The sequence below is a fragment of the Lepidochelys kempii genome, chromosome 12 (assembly GCF_965140285.1).
Source record: "Lepidochelys kempii isolate rLepKem1 chromosome 12, rLepKem1.hap1, whole genome shotgun sequence".
Lineage (NCBI taxonomy): Eukaryota > Metazoa > Chordata > Testudines > Cheloniidae > Lepidochelys > Lepidochelys kempii.
Genome location: NC_136391.1, coordinates 19,417,973 through 19,435,909, shown reverse-complemented (window position 1 = coordinate 19,435,909; position 17,937 = coordinate 19,417,973). Strand labels below are relative to the sequence as shown.

General features: G+C 40.8%; 1 protein-coding gene across 2 annotated transcripts in view; it reads left to right on the top strand.

Annotated features, from left to right (window-relative positions):
• Window positions 1-17,937, top strand: part of LOC140896254 (borealin-2) — a 185,346-nt gene that overhangs the window by 93,292 nt on the left and 74,117 nt on the right. The window lies entirely within an intron of this gene.

Sequence of the window (17,937 nt, the reverse complement as noted above, 5' to 3'; positions counted from 1 at the left end):
TCCCTGGTGGGTCATCCTCACTGCCCATTCACTTACTTGGTGCTGTGGATAGGTGCCAGAAATTCCGAGCTTCACAATGCGGCACAATGTTATCAGTCCCTGTCTGTCTGTCCCCTGCTTATTGCCTCTCTTGGTGCCTGTGACTCTTCCCAGAGGATCCTGGGGTAGTGAGGTACCTCACTTCCACCCGCCATTAGTGTGAGGAAGCCTTGTCTGTTTCTTCTGTGGGTCAGCTCTCCAAATCCAGCAGACTTGGGGAACACAAGCACTTCCCTCCAGGCCTACACAGGCTGTGCTCGCTCTCTACAGATTAGCAATAGGGCACATTTCAGTCCCCAAGTCCTCCCAGTATCTCCCTGGAGTGTCTTTCCCCTGTTCTTCTGGACACTTGCAGTATTCACAGATTTGCTACTCCCAAAGAAGCAGTACACCCCAGCTTGCCAGTCACAAGTGAGATCACTGCTCTGCTTGCCACACAGCACTTAGACATGTTTGTAGGGAAAATAAGTAAAAGTTTATTCAACAAAGTATAGAGATACAAGTGATAGCAAATACAAGTCTTAGAAAGAAATAGTTACATATGAAATAAAATCAAAAGATGCATTCTAGAACTTAGACTTACTTAACTAGATACTTTCATGTCTTATAGAGCAAAGCTCACCCAAAGTCCTTCCAGCGTTGTACAGCCAGGTTTGGCTGTGATTTTTTCCATTCAAGACACAAGTCACACTGTCAGCCTGTCTCCTCAGTGTCTGCTTACTCCCCTAAATGTCTGGGTGTCTGTCTGCTCTCCAAGATTATATGAAAACAATCCATTGTCCTTATTCATAAACAGAATGCCCTCTTGCTGGTTGTGTTTTCCTGTATATTCTTTTCTTTTATATTTCCCAATCTCTGAATCAGCCTCTGGCTCAGAATGTAAATAGGGCAATGTTGTGAGGCTCACTGTACACAATGACTAGACAGGGAGATAAGCGTCTGCAACCCTCTGCGTGAGAGGAACCTGTCTTAGACATGTCACGTCCTGGTTATTTGCCTTAAGAATATAATTTTTCACTATAGACACAACTCCTTAAATATTATCTGTACATACATGTAGCAATGATTATGCTGATGAGTGGGCTACTGCCTCTTGGTAGAGAACTCACATGCCCCCTTTTATGAATTATTATGCATATATCTGACCCAGAGGATCCCTGTAAAACTCTTTGTATCCCCTGTGCCCTCTGCCAGTTGGCACCAGGGGTTCCTGGGTCACAATGCCAATTAGGGCTTTTCAGGAGCTAAGAGGGAAATTCTTGATACACCTCCCATCTCCACCAGCATGCCAACTAGGGAGTAGAAAAGGAGAATCTGATTTTGCTCACTTACACCAGTGTAAATTAAGAGCAAGTCTAGTGAAGTCAGTGGAGGTATATAAACATATAACTTCTGTAAGTAGGGTCAGAACCAGGCACAGAAGGCCACTCTGTACTGCCTCTCTCCAGTTTGTAGCAGGAATACATTATGTGCAGTAAATATACAGAATTTTCACCATTTAGGTGGGAAACTGCATGTGCATAACTGGAGAGTGGATATAATGTGCCTTTCTCTAAGGCCATGACTATCTTCTGCTCTGCACCTCTCACCAAGTCATAAGAAATCAGAGGAGGTGGGAATTGATTAGGCTTGCCACACATCTCTCCAAAGGTCTGCAGTTCTGAAAGGACATGTTTATTTGAGGCATGACTTCCTTGTCCCTTATATAAAGCTCTAGGACAAGTCAGTGCTTGGAAGGGTGAGTTGTGTCCACTCTCCCATTATGTGAATGCTGCTTCCCCACCTTAAAGGATTTTTCTGGTTTGCATAGTTAGATACAATAGATGTCTCTTTATACAAGGCTACTCCTTTCCAAAGATTAATTTTAAAGTCAGTTGACTTGTGTGATGTGTAAAATTAGTAAAATATAACTGTTTTATCAGTATTCCTAACTCTTTCAAATTAATTAACTACAAATGAAACCTATTAAAACCCAAACGTGTAGTCATAATGTAAACGTAATCAGATTCGGCACATTTCCCCATATGCTTGAAATGATGGGTTATCCAAACTGCCCTGTTGGGTTATTAATTTCCTGGATATCCAGATATGTAGGTCTTTACTTCAGACAATAGACTGTTTTGCAAAACATTCGAGACTAACCAATTGATTTGAGCATAAGCTTTCGTGAGCTACAGCTCACTTCATCCGATGAAGTGAGCTGTAGCTCACGAAAGTTATGCTCAAATAAATTGGTTAGTCTCTAAGGTGCCACAAGTACTCCTTTTCTTTTTGCGAATACAGACTAACATGGCTGTTACTCTGAAACTTTGCAAAACATTGTCACTTCCTTCAGGAGGTCAGTTATATCTCCTTTGGCAGATTTCTCACTGTTAGGAAACCATGTTTTTGTTGTAGGGTCACTACAAAAACTAATTTCCCCCTACTGTTACTCACACATTCTTGTCAACTGTTTGAAATGGGCCACCCTGATTACACTGGCCTCATTACCACTACAAAAGTGATTTTTCCTCCCTTGGTATTCTACTGTTGAGAATAGCCCAATTCCACCTTAATTGAATTGTCTTATTAGCACTGACCCCTCCACTTGGTCAGGCAACTCGCATTTTTTTCATGTACTTTGTATTTATACCTGCCTACTTTATGTTCCACTCCATGCATCTGATGAAGTGGGTTTTAGCCCACGAAAGCTTATGCCCAAATAAATTTTAGTCTCTAAGGTGTCATGAGGACTCCTTGTTGTTTTTGCATGTTTTTTCTGACTTCCCCAGGAATAGCTTGTGACCATGGATTTTAGGCACTTCAAGGATCCCTGCAGAAAATACATTTAAAAGTGAGTGAAAAGGTTTAATACTGTATATAGGAATTAAATAATTCTGAAAACACATAACATTGTAGATACTGTAGGAATGTTTTTTAAAAAATCAGATGATAGAACAGACACCCAAAGGGCCACATTTTCGAAAGTAGCCCTTCTCAGTTGCATGTGAAAATTTCTCAAGAAGTCTATGGACACACTCTTACCAGATTGCGTGTCCTTATTTGTTACACGAATCCAGGTTTTTGCATGCAGAATTTCAAAAGCCTTCTTTTGAAAATTTGATGCAGGCTTCGTCGGTTTTTAATTTTCAATTCTTCCAAACTCTGCAAGAGCAAATGGAAACAATGTCTGCTGCTATTTCGGAGTCCTTCCAGGTTACATTTCCTTCCAGATAACTAAAGAGATCATCTTTCTCTTTCTCCATCCATTAAAGGCCATAATGCACATTTTTTGCAGGCACCACTTAGTTGCTTTTCTTTTAAAATATAGCCCTAAAAGTTACGAAGTGTCATCATAATAATTACCCCCTCTATTGATGGGCAGGACCAGACTTTAGCAGAAGAAAATCTAGCAGCTGTGTGGGATCTGCAAAAATGGCCCTATATCCTCCCCTGGAGATGGACTGGAGTGGGAAGTAGATAATGGCCTAATCCTTCCTTCCAGCTACATGGGCTTGTTAATTACACCAAATACAGGACAAGCGAGAGTGTTAGGCTCTGGTCAGATAAAACAAGGTGCATAGACAGGAAAACCCTGTTACTGGTAGCAAAGACATCAGATCTGTTCTCAGAGATAGCAGGACCCTAAGAGCAACCAGGCTTGGGTAGAATGCTGAATCTGAAGTTTGTTCTCTTTTTGTTTGTTTGTTTGAGTTACGTGTAAAGTCAAACTCCATGCAGAGAAAAGTTTAATCATATACATCATGTGTACACTTCATTGGAGGCAGTGTCCTACCTGTTCACAGGGACTTATTTATTTATCTAAATAAGTACAGTACCTGTCCCCCTCACGGCCCCCGTACTGCACCTTCCCCCTTGGCCCTCTGCCCCTTCCCCCCCCCGCGGGAGGTGCGGTAAGGGGGCCATGAGGGGGATGGGTCCCCCTGCTCCCGGCGCGACTGTCAACCGGGGCAGGGTGTCCAGGGTCTGCAGCGATGTCGGCAAATGCTCAAATAAATTTGTTAGTCTCTAAGTTGCCACACGTACTCCTTTTATTTTTGTGAATACAGACTAACACAGTTGCTACTCTGAAACCTGTTAAAGAACAGAAAGTCAAAGGAAAGAATATATCTACAGAAGAAGCAGACTTGTCTATGACTGCAAGGAAAATACTCATCCCTTCATCTCTTCTCAATAACATCAGAATCCCAAGGGATATCAGTTCTCCAGTTTGATGTCACAGAATAAAACCTTTCAATGGCATCAATATAAGAAAATTAGATCATGAGATGGGTGATAAACTCTACTGGTAACAAATGTGGCAAACATTGCTGTAAAACAGTGCAGTGTTTCAATGACACTGAAGTTATTTGGACTATATCAAAAGAAGCCTGTTATTTCCAATTTTCAGCTTTATATTGATGCTAGTAAGACTTATGAGTATTGCCTTGGGTTATAACGACAATCGAATTTTTCACCCCTTTCACAGTGTCATTGTGCATCTGATAGTTTTGTAATTTAACCTTCTCTCTCTTATCCAGCTATGCTCAGTCTGAAAGGGTTCTACACATTAGATATAAACCACAAAATCAGAAGTGGCATTTTTCTCATATAGCCTTCCTGTGGCTGCTGGGGAAAAAAAGAGAACCTTGTTTAATTTGGTTTGCTAAATGGCCCTTCAGTGAGGAATGCTGCAGTGCTAGAGATTAGCTATTAATACTGGGACAAGGTCTTCCTTTAAGAAATCAATAAACACATCTAACCTTAATAATCAGGTCTGCTTGGTAACCAATACAGTCACTTACATAATATATTACTGTTCATGACAGCACTGCAGATGGCCAGACTTGTCTAGAAATCTCTGAGCATGGGTGTGGATTCCTGTTGGAGAGTATTTTTTGTTATGCTCTGTGTTGCTATTCTCTGACCCTAATTCTCATAAAGGGCCCAATTCTTCTCTTGAAGTCCATAGGAGTTTTGACAGTGATTTCAGTAGGGACAGGAACTATGTACTGTTGTTATGGGTGTAATATACAATACCATGAATACTAAATAAAATTACCATAAAAAGAAAACGGCCATTTTAGAATAAGAGGAAAAGAGAGAAGACAGAGCTAGAATGAAAGATGCAGAGATCTGTTCATCCAAAACTTTTAGAAAATGCCTAGTGCAGCCATTTATTATTTTGTACATTGTTTGCGTCCTTCAGTAGTGGTGACTGTGCTCTGTCATCCTTGCTGTGTCATACAGTAGCCTCTTTAAAACTTGTCTCCTTTGTGAATATATCTGTTTAAATGTCTAAAAAACTAGTAGGGAGGAAAAATACCAACATTGACCCCAAGATGTATTTGGGTATTTGGTATGTATGACTGAAGCTCAGAACTGTCACACTCTTTTGCAGTTTCTTAGTCATGTTTGCCCCACCCTCCCATTCAACTTCCAGTCAAGCTCTTCCCCACTAATGTTCTTTTACCATCAACATTTTGTAATATTAAGATAGCTCTCAAAATTCATTGAAAAACGGATGGCATCTTGTTTACCAAATCAAGCCAGATTTGTACTTTCCTTCCAGTTGAAAGGCAGCATACTGTACACTCTTTTCTGTAATAACACTCTCCATTCACAAAAACTTCCTCTGTTAATTACATGGATCCACTAAAGAGCATCAGTTGTGTACAACAGCACTGGACTAGTCGAGCCAATTTCTGCTCTCACTGGGTTTAAATCTGGAGTTAGTTCAGACTAACATTGGTGTGATTGGTTTCAAAGTAGCAGCTGTGTTAGTCTGTATTCGCAAAAAGAAAGGAATACTTGTGGTACCTTAGAGACTAACCACGCATCCATGATGCATGCATCCGATGAAGTGAGCTGTAGCTCACGAAAGCTTGTGCTCAAATAAATTGGTTAGTCTCTCTAAGGTGCCACAAGTACTCCTTTTCTTATTGGTGTGATTGAGGTCAAAGTCAGGCTACTTATCTTTACCTCCACTGGAAAAACAGAGTTCTCTGTGGACCTGCTTTTTCTTACCAGTCCGCCACAGTCATTAATATTCTTTATGGAAAGTCTTTCTTTATTACTACAGTACTTATTTTTCCTCCTTTGCTAAAAATGTACAAATGTAGATCTGCTATATTGCTTATTTTCCATCTCCTCACACTTTGTTTGTCGGTCGGGATTCTAATGCTTTTAATTTCCACAGTGCTGCTGCCTGAAGCTATTGCCAAAATGCTGCACATACAGGCATTATCCTCTTGGAGATGTCAATGATGTAAATTAGCTGGGATACTGATAGCTTCTAAAAGCTCTTATGCTCAACAGGGCATTTGCTGTCCTGTGTCATTTCTTAAGTCACCAAAGACAGTTAGCTTTGCCTTTTATGATATAATTCACTTTCATCATTGCATGATCCCAGGATGACACATACAGTCTGTTGTGTCCATATTGCTTAAGTGACCACAATTACGATGATACAGAGTTCATTCTAGGACTGCACTTAGCAAAAGTAGTCTGTGTTTTCTGGTTATTGAAATCTAAAGAAGTGTAAAAAAAACTGTAAATGCTCTGTTTCCTTAATCATTGATTTATGAATACATAAAATAACAAAAATCTTTGCAATTCAAATAGTTCAATTTCAGTAGCTGTTAGAATGGCAAAAGGGTCATTTTATTTAGCTTATTTTCAGTCTTTTTTTTTTAAAACATTTCATTTCTGCTCCTTTTCCTGCAAAATACAGCACCAGATCCTTTTATCTGACTGAGCTGCACAAGGCTCTCGGAGGAAGTTAAGGTTGTTTTAAGTCACTTTTGTGACCTCTAAATCCTGAGGCCAATCTGTGCTGGTCCATGGCATGGTACAAGTTATAGCAGGCTAAGGGCTTCTCTCATAAATGTTAGCTACTCACAACCCCTTGGGGGTCTTTCCAGTTGCCTGGGATCACCAAGGTTGGGGATGTACTGCTTCCTCCTCTTTTATTTTATCCCTGGAGAAACAGAGACACAGAGGCTGGGATTTTCATGGGACCTAAGCGAGTTAGGAATCAAAATATCATTGAAAATCAATGATAGGTTTCAGAGTAGCAGCCGTGTTAGTCTGTATTATATAGCAGAGTAGCAGTATATCAGAGTAGCAGCCATGTTAGTCTGTATTCGCAAAAAGAAAAGGAGTACTTGTGGCACCTTAGAGACTAACCAATTTATTTGAGCATAAGCTTTCGTGAGCTACAGCTCACGTCATCGGATCCGGATTATTTTACAAGGGAGTAGCATTCTCGAGCAATTGGAGAAGAGGCAAGAAATCAGGACCTTAAGGGGTTTTATTCTGGGCTTAGCTGTTGACTTACTGTGAGACCTTGGACACATCTGGTAACCTTTGTTTGTTTCATTTTGCATAGCTGTAAAATGGTGATGATAATTCTTCCCTAACTTACAGGAGTATTGTCAGTTTTTAATATTTAGAAATAAGATACTGTAACCTTTTTGAAGGCTACATTGTTGTGTATGGGAGAAGGAATGTTTGAAAAGGACATACAGGATTAGATCGTGCCTTTCAGCCATGGGCATTGTAAACAGCAGCGCAGAACATCCCAAGGGGAGCATTGGGAAGCAGTCTGCCTCACAGAGGGAAAATGCATCCTGGAGCTCCCCGGCTTCACTATGGGGAGAGTGATTTGGTATAGTGCTTTTAAAGAGTACGGAATACTCCTCCACTGGCCAGTTCCGCTAGCTGTATTCTTGTGAGGGAGGAAGGAAACTGAGTCAGGGTTTCATGCCACTAGCTCCATTTCTGGTGAGTTGCTCATCTGGGGAGCAAGTTGGTAGCAGTCTTTATGCAAACCTTAGCACAATGACTGCCATTTTGGGCAACCCTTATGTTAGCTGCACAACAGGGTATCCTCCTTCCCACTGTGTGGACACATTTAAACCTGTCTGCCTTCCTTCTGGACTTTGACCTAGGATTTCAGATTCACTAGATTATTCCTGAGAGAAATTTCTGAAACTTTATATAAAATAGGAACTGCATAAAAATAATGGGACAATTTCTGCTTTCAGATGCACCAGTAAATCCAAAGTAAATCCTTTACACCAGCCTATCTCAGAATAAAATTTGGCCCATTGTCCTTTTAAAAACATCTTGTCTTCACATTTTCAAACAGCTTATCATTAAAGAAAATTCACTTACTTTTCAGGGAATACTATTATTTATGGTCAATATAGTATCTCTTGAGGTTTCCTTTTTCTGTCCCATGGGGCAAAAAAGTAATGCTTTTGGGGGAGAGTTTGAAATGACTGCTAGAACTTAAACTGATAATTGTGAGGTTTGCTGTACTGAATTATTTTAAAACTTACACCAGTGTAAATTAAGAGCAAGTCTAGTGAAAACAGGTGTAGGGGTTGTTATCCCCATTTTGCAGATGGGGAAATTGATACAGAGAGCTGCCCAAGCCCACACAGTATGTCAGTGGGAGAGTTGGGGTTTGAATGCTCAGCCCTGTGATCATTCATGCCTCTCTCTTATTGGTAAAGAGAGAGCTAGAGACTGTTAGAGGAGAGGAGAAAAAGTAATGAGAGAATATATGACTGATGTATCCGTGGAATAAAAATTGCCTTACAGACTACAAGCTGCCCTTGGCCAAGGAAACCATAGTTTTTTGTCCATATTGTTTTGATAGACTTTGAGGAAAGTGTGTGTGGGGTTTGGTTTCTTTAATAAGGTGAAGCTCTGGGGCAGGGATTGGTGTAGGGTAAGAAGAGTGGATAGAGAAGAGACTGGATAACCTTAAAGCTGACAAACAATCAAGGAGATGGTGATAGTTATTGTCCCTCAGCAACCAGAGCAACGTTTCACTGGGGATGGATATATGTCCCCTATGGAGCTGGGGGAGAGGAAGATTCCCTCAGAAGTGTCTGCTGAGTTGTAGTGAGACAAACCTTGGGAATCTGTGGAGAGTTATCCTGAATAAGGACTGAATGAAAACGGAGTTAAGGACTTAGGGTTTGGCCAATGAAAATAAAAGCAAATGCCAAGTAGGTGACTTTATTTTATTACTACATATAAAGTAGCATACAGATTTTAAAATCCACTTGGAATTAAGTGAAATGGAAAGGGACATATTTTTCTGATTTTTTTGGGGGGGGATCTCTCTTCCTGTCCTCCTACACACATTTTCCTCACCCTGTCCTTATCTCTGACCTCTTTGCCTTCATACCTCTTGGAAACTACATGGTTGTGGCTTTCAAAGACATTTTCCAACTGTTACATCATCTTAATGTGTGACTCAAAACCATCTGTTTTATGAAATGATGTGATGTATCCATAGATGCCATGTTAGGCTCTCTTCCGGGTGCTTGGTAAGCAGGCTTTATATGAAATATGGTCCCTTTGTGATGACAGAACATTGCAAAGGGGCCATAGCAGGGTGAAGAATTTGGTCCAAGAGTTCTGTTCCCAGATTTGCTATTAACATGCAGTGTGACTTTGGGTAAGTCACTTCAACTCTCTGAGCTTCAGCTTTCCCAGCAGTAAAATAGATATAATGATGCTTACCCTTCTTTACTGAAGCATTCTGGGAGCTATGGATGAAAAACACCATGCAAATGCTAAACATTGTTCTTCTTATATATCAAGTTACACTGTTAGATGTTAAAAAGGAAAAATCTCTCACAAGTAATGCAGATATAGTTTGGTTCAAATAACAGGGGAAATCATGATGAAGAAGGAGCTGAGGTTTTCAGTAAATAGTGTCTTAGTTCAGGTCTGGACTATTGCTGGCAATTTTTAACAGCACTTCAAATTTGTTGGTTTGACACTAATGGATTATAGTCCTGATTAACAAAAGCAACCAGGAGGATTTTGTATGTGACTGTATTTGTCAGAGATGATCTGATGGCACCATATGGCCATTTGAACAGTTTCCTATATCTTGGGATGAGAGCTTTTATTAGTGTTGACTGGCCAACTCCGTAATATATTTATTCCAGTGGCTGTAAAATAAATGGTTTGTGACTCTTTGCTAAATTAATTATTTTTCTTTTAGTAATGTTATCTATTTTTTTATTCATTTTCTGAAAGCATGTAATGTCGTTTCGGTAGACATGCTGTGAACATAATTGTGTATGTTGCAGTAACTGTTCCACTTAAAAAAAAACAACAACAAAAAACAGGTGTTAAAATATTTCAGCAGCACATGGTGTTTGTGGTGAAGTGATATCTTATACTTCTGAAAAGAAATTGGCTATATTTCCATGTTAAAATAGATATATATACCGTATTTCCTCATGGTTCTTTGTCATATTTCTCCACTCTGCAATTGGTGTGCAGACCTGGGAACGAACTGATCTTGCCATTTGCCCATGAGTCCTAGTTGTTGTTCCCCGAGTTTAAAAAAAAAAGACTTGCTTGATGATGATATTTGTTTTGTACTAGCACACAGGAGCCCCAGTCATGGACCAGGACCTCATTGTGCTAGGTCCTGTACAAACACAGAAGACAAACACAGTTCCTTTCCTGAGATTAGTTCTTTATCAGCTAGGCAAGGATTAAGATAGTATTCTTGTGCTCAGGACCCCACTGGAGCAGCAAGTCAGCAGTAGAAGGCAACATTAGAAGAGTAGAAGGCCCACACTGTTTGCTGCTATCTTAGATCCCAGGGAGGAGACAGAACACACTAGAGCCATGGCATCTTTTTCAATCTCTCCAATTGTGTCATGATGTGACCAAGAGAAGGGGAGGTGGTGAGTCATCCAGGATGCCTGGAGAGTCAGGTTTTTGGTAGATCCAAGTTATTTATAGTCTGAATCAATCCCTGGTTTTAATGAGGTCCAACTTGGGTCACCTCTTCCTGGTACTTGCTAATCTCATCTCATTTTTGGCTCTAAAGCGCTAGGCCAGGATTTTCCAAAATGGGTGCCTAAAGTTAGGCTTCTAAGACGGAAGCAGGGGACGGATTTTCAAAGTGCTTCACTACCCAGCAGGTCCCTCTGACATCAGTGGGAGTTACTCCTGTCCCTTCAGCAAGAAAGTAAGGCTCCTTAATATTTAATATTTTAACTGCCATATTAATCTGTCCTATTTAATGAGCTCTTCATGGTGGTATCTAGTGCCAACAAAATTACAGAAAGCAGCAACGGCTAAGGACTCTCCTCTCTCTGGTATGATGCAGTTGGGAAGTATAAGCAAGTTAACAGTATCAGATGTTTTGTTTTTAATTGTGCATTAGTTACTCTCTTCTGGATAGAAGTATTGCCAGGTCATTGAAATTGTTCAAAGGACACTCTGTATTTGCAGAAGCAAAATATAAAATTAATGTTACCGGTCTGAGTAGAGTCTTCTTGAGCTCATCCCATGTTGTAAGGGGGAAAGGAAGGGCCAAATCCTCCTCAAAGGCCTTTCAGGAATGGTTACTGGTAAACTAACAATGTGTTAGAAAGGTTTCACAGAATGTAACTGAATGCAGGTTTTAGTCCTAGCTGTTTCCACTGTGCCACATTTGGACTGTGTAGGAAAATTTTCCCAGAAGTAAACTATACAAGGTCTTAGGCAGTAAGTACATCTCATTCTGCTGACCCAAGCAAATGCCTGAGTAATAACTGAGCAAGAGTTACATGCCCAAGACAGATTATTCATGCATGACCTCAAAAGATCAAACTAGCTGCTGTAATCTGTCCATCATTCTTGTGAATGACATGCTGGATATTAACTATTGATGAATTCTCCATCCTTGATTGGCATTCAGGTTAGGTTTATTTTTGTCTATGGTGAAAGAGTCATTCCTTTTGCACAGGTCTGAACTGCTTTCTGAAATAATGTAGCTGTGGCTGGCTTGCAGTTATTTGTGTTAGATGTACCTTTGGCTGCATGCTGCAACAAACCATCCATTCCTGCTGTGCAGAAGAGGCATGAGGCAAAATAGTACAGGTGCAAAGGACAAAAGTCAGAACAGAGCTCTTGCTAGGGAGTGTCTCTTAATTATCTTGTTCAGTACTTAAGCAGTGCACCTTTAATGACCTGAAGATTTTCCTTTTACGTTTTTATCCTGCTGGGTAATTTTTGTGGTAATAAGATAAATGTTGTTTTTTAAGGTCTGGTATTATTTTATCTAAATCTTTGTGATTAAAACAAATAACTTAGAACAAGATGTCAAAGTACATAGCTGGGAGCAATGCCTGTGATATCTTAGGCCTTGTCTACACTGCCACTTTATAGCGCTGAAACTTCCTCGCTCAGGGCTGTGAAAACACCCCCCCGGAGTGGTGCAAGTTTCAGTGCTGTCAAGTGGCAGTGTAGACTGTGCACAAGTACTGGGAGCCACTCGCTTCGTGGGGGTGGGTTTTTTACAGTGCTGGGAGAGCTCTCTCCCAGTGCTGGTGCCACGACTACACAGCCACATTAAAAGTACCCATTGTGTTCTGGCTCAGTTAAGCCCCAAAGGCCATCTCTTCCTCCCCCCCCCCGCCCCCCCCCCCCAAAAGTGTTGGGTCACATTAAATGTAAAGTGTCCATAGCCGCAGTTTCGTGAAGGATGTTGTCCTACTATTTCCAAGCCCTAATCTCTGTTTTGAGCCACAACTCATTGTTTAAAAGGAACACATTAGTAGCTAACACTTTTCACCAAGAATTCCCTGCTTCTTTTTTCCTAGCTGCCTCTGCTAGTGACTGTTTTTCAAACCTGTTTAGTTCACAGGCTAGGGCAGTGGTTCTGAGCCTATTTACCATTATGGGCCGCAGCCAGTACTACCTGTATGGTCCTGAGGATGTTACATGGCCGCAGGTTGAGAACCATTTGTTTAGGGGCTTGATCTTTCAGTTGGGAGCTGAGTGCCCTGTATCTAACTGGAGACAACACACACCTCACAGGATTAGGCATTGCCTTTCTATGTCTATTTTGTGGTGGTGTCAGATATCCCTATAAAATCTTCTAAGTAACTGGATGCACTTAAGGGTTTTGGTAAATGCTTCTCAAATGATCAGCAGATAGTCAGACTTTAAAAAATCATAAGTAAGAGGAAATATTCAGAATAATTAATAAATTATACACCCCTTCCACCCTTCAGCTTTGTGAGTACTTGAAATGTGGCTCAGCATCAGAAATTTTGAAGATTGAGCTCCTCTCCGATAAAATAAAAACACAGTAAGAGCTGACGCTGGTGTAAGTCTTTCCATTCAAAGATCCAAGGTGCATAAACATATTATGCAACCCATGAAGCAGCCTTAACATACCACACTCATGGAAAAAACAGGAAAAGTAGGGGGAAGAAAAGAAGAGAAACTAATATCCGTTTTTGTGTGGCATTCTGGTGTACTCTCCCATCCTAGATGGGTTTGATGGCCACACAAAAGGACACAGGGAGTGTGGACTTCTAATTGTGTGAAGCTCAAAGGATCTGTGAGGAATCCTGGCTCCAACTCTATGGGCCTGGTCTACATGAGAAAATTTGGCTGGTTTAACTACATTGGTCAGGGGTGTGAAAAATCCACACCCCTGAGCTGGGTAGTTACGCTGACCTAAGTCCCCATGCGGACAGCACTAGGTCAATGGAAGAACTCTTCCTTCAGCTAGTTACCGCCTCTCGAGGAGGTGGAGTACTTATGTGGCTGGAAGAATCCCTCCCGTCGGCAGAGGTTGTACCTACACCGAAGCACTACAGCTTTGCCGCTGTTGCGTTTTAAGTGTAGACAAGCCCATAGAGTTTACTGCTCTGCCCTTCTCTGCTACTACAGCTGACTCTACTTCCAGGGTGCTGGTGGCCCTTGGTCCGTGGCTACTAGCCATGGAATTCAGTGGGCTTTGTATTAGGCTTTAGCACCCCCTTCAAAGAGATGGGGGAAGGAGAAAGGAGTAGAATCCACGCTTTTGTTTAATAGAATTATGGTTTTGGTTATTCTGCTATGGCTGCCCAAGGCCTACAGGCAGGCCTATCAATTGGTTAACTGATTACAGCATATATCTATTTTGTAATTCACACCTCTGAATAATTCATATCTTTAGACATACAAGGATGGGTCATGACCTGTGGGTCTTAGTCAGGTAAAATTCTCCATTGACTTAAGTGAGGAATTTCCCCTGAGTGAAGCCTGCATGATAAGGCTCTGTCTCTCTAAATTCATATATGTGATCTGCTTAGAAAGAAGACCATTAATCTGGAAATATTTTTTAAAATTCTACTCCCCATTAATTCTTCACAAAAGAAGAAGCAAAAGCTTGTGGGCTGCTTTTTAACTTCAGCTCCTGTGTCTAGTGGTGTTGCCATGGAACAGTTATTTGCCTTTAGTTGTGTTTCCTTAGGGGGGAAAAAAAAGGTTATTGAAAAGGAAGTGTTTTTGTGTTCTTGTTTCTCTTGTTGTTGAGCATTAGCATTCACCTGCTGTACAGTACTAGCTCTGTGGGTGCTGCTGAAATGTTGTCATTAATTCCTCCTGGTGTTACACATCTGGCATTCTGCCTAAATGCAGTAATATGCAGAAGTGCAGACTTCGGTGACAAACTAGCTATGTAAATCAACATTCAAAATAGGGGTTATATAAATACAATCATAAACAGTGCACAGCATTTTAAATCAACCCGACCTTTTTGTTTGGAGTTTTGTGACTGAGAAATGTGTATGAAGTACATTTGCTTTAACAAAAGTCTTTCCCCTTTTATTTAAGCTGATGTCAAGACCTGAAGCAAAATCACTTTGAGATGTCAACATGTAGAATGAATTCCTGTATGTGTTATAAAAAAAATTCGGAATTTTCACTTTACTAGTTTCATAAAAGACTGTTTCAGAGTAACAGCCGTGTTAGTCTGTATTCGCAAAAAGAAAAGGAGTACTTGTGGCACCTTAGAGACTAACCAATTTATTTGAGCATGAGCTTTCGTGAGCTACAGCTCACTTCATCGGATGCATACCGTGGAAACTGCAGCAGACTTTATATACACACAGAGAATATGAAACAATACCTCCTCCCACCCCACTGTGGGAGGAGGTATTGTTTCATATTCTCTGTGTGTATATAAAGTCTGCTGCAGTTTCCATGGGAGGAGGTATTGTTTCATATTCTCTGTGTGTATATAAAGTCTGCTGCAGTTTCCACGGTATGCATCCGATGAAGTGAGCTGTAGCTCACGAAAGCTCATGCTCAAATAAATTGGTTAGTCTCTAAGGTGCCACAAGTACTCCTTTTCTTTTTATAAAAGACTGTGTTTCCCAAACAAAACTGTCTCCATTTCCACTGTGATGAGCAAAACAGTGCAGGCTTTCTAAGCTTGCAGAGTTGATCACTGCTCCAGGGTCTTTCAAGAAAGAGTATAACTCAGCTTTCTGTTATCACTGCATTATTCTAACCAGTTTAAAATCTTGATTATTAGCATACAAGTGTGAGAGCCTGACCTAAATGGAGAAGTGGCTTGGAGAAAGTCACAACCTCTGTGATAGAAATTGGACTTTTTTTAAAGCCTACACAAAATATTTTCAAATCTGAGATACTTTTTAATTAATTTATGTTGCGTTTGATTTTTACATAGACCTTCTGTAGTGTCACTGTAGCTTGTGGAGTTCTATTCACAATCAATAATAAATGTTAAGGACTAGAGAAGATTAATAAAAATCTTGCACAGGTGCTGCTCCCTCTGGTAAGGGCAAAATAAACAGAATGTCTTTGCTCTACCAGATTGTTTTCCATCACAACAGGAAAAATAAAAATGATTTGGCTTCATCCTCAGGCCCTGACCTACTCCACTGGCTTATTAAACATACAGCAGACCCAAACAGCAAGTGCTATTCGATATGTCCCCTCTCTTCATGCTAACTACAAGTTTCACTACCATGTTTAAGAGACCTGGCATTTATTTATTTTTCATTTTATTTTTAAGAATCTCTTTTACCCTGGTAAATGTTTTCACGAGTGTTTCTTCTCCCCACAAATCAGTCTTTGAACCATCTTTTCAGGTACTAATCCAGCAGTAACTGAGATTGCTATCCAGTAAACAATTGGCAGCCTCAATTTACTGGATGTATTGACAGTGTTTAATGAAGTGAGGGAATCTAACATATTGCTTCAATAGAATTGTATGCTTTATTACCTTCAAAGTAATGCCATTAGATTCAAGGGAGAGTTAGCCATCACCTCAGAAAGGACAATATCCAGTGATTATGATTTAATTGTCACCTAGTTTGCATTTAGAATGAAGCATAATCTAGTTTCATGCCTCCTTAGGATTTAACCTTCTTAGAAGTTCAGGCTGGTGGCTGGCTTTGCCAATAGACCTGAAAGAAGGTTCATGCTTTGGATTGTTGTAGTTTCCACAGTCTAGTGCTGTAGAAGTTGAATACAAGTGTTTATGTGGAAATTGTCTGCTTTCTTTTTGACTTGTTCAGATGAGCCTGGTAGCACAGAACATGGACATAGTATGCTCCTAAAATAAATAAAACACTTGCATATTCAATGATAAAACTATTTCTCCATAATACAGTTCCAGACATTAACTGTCAAAGAATTGATTCATTTATTCTAATTTTACTATATTCATTTTAGATTAAGGGGAGACACGCTCTTGCGTCTCAGTTTTCCTTTCTTTAAGAAAGCAAACCATTTTAATAGGAAGTAACCCCTGGGAGCTCTGACATCTGGAAGGGCTCACCTGCTCTTTATCTGACATCTGGGGTGGGAAGGTGATTTTGTGTTCCGAAACCAGAATTTTAGCATGGTGGTTTTAAACACTGTGACAAACACCTGAAAAGCTGTGGTGCCCATTACATGGTTCAACTGTTGCACCTCCATTCTTGCTCCCCAGACACCTGTGCAGGAAGGGTGTACCAGGATGGGGTTCAGGGCCCGTCAGTGCACTCCATGTCTTTTTAGCATGTATATCTTGATCTGTCTTCAATCTCTACCCATCCTTCCAGCTCAGATTAATGAGTAATCTGTAGGTGGAGATGGGCATAGGGGACTGGTGTTTTGCAGGTGCCCTAGCCTGGCCAGAATAAGGGTACAGTCTAAGGCTTCGGACCTAAAGCAATCATCAGAACCTGTGTTTTTGAGTCAGGGGAGTGGAAGTGCAGAGAGCCTGCATCTTGTTCATTATCTTTCTAACTGCTGGCAGCATTGTCAGTCTCAACCATTCAAAATTCATGTCAGACTCTAAAATACAAGATTGGTTTAAAAATTATGAATATTGTAAGAATGTTTTATTTTTTAAATTAGCTTTAGATTTTCAGAGCCTTTAAGGGGAAGCTGCCTACCTTCAAATTGTACATGAGCATTTAAGATTCAAATTCAACCAGAAGAACATACACAAGAATGTGGGTCTTTTTGGTCACTGCTCCATGGGGGAATACACTAACCTTCTCCTATCCCAAGAGGTGGGGCAGCCGTCATTCTACCTCTTTCCTCCTCCCTTGTCATGGTTGTGTCTCTCTCCCTTTCCCACCTACTCTTCTGCTACACTTAATTTTTCTTCTGTGTTCCCCGCCAGTGTCTTGTCCCTAGTCCATTCTCTACAGTCACCTGCCATGTTTTTCCCTGCTTTTCCGCTATACTACCCCTCACATTCCTCTTTGCCCCCCCCCGTCTTCCCTTCTGTGGCTTTATTGCGGGGTAGAGAGTGAGGCTATTTTCTGTCCTCCTGACAACTGACCCAGCTAGGACCCAACCCTTCTCAAGTTCAGGTAAAATTGCAGAGGATTGCTTCTAAAATGTGACCCAACTGAAGTGGTTTTCAGAAACAAACTTTTTGGGCCAGACTGTGAGATTTGAGGTCAAGTAACCTGGGCTGTAACAGTAGAGGTGGCAGAGGGAAATTCCATGTATCTGCAATCTAATTTCTTCAAATTGGTACAGGTCTCCAGCCCCTCTGCGTGGGTGTTCCTAGGGGGTGGGAGCAGTACATGCTGCTCCCTTCACACCAGAAGTGACATGCAAAGGGGTTGGAACAGAAAAGAG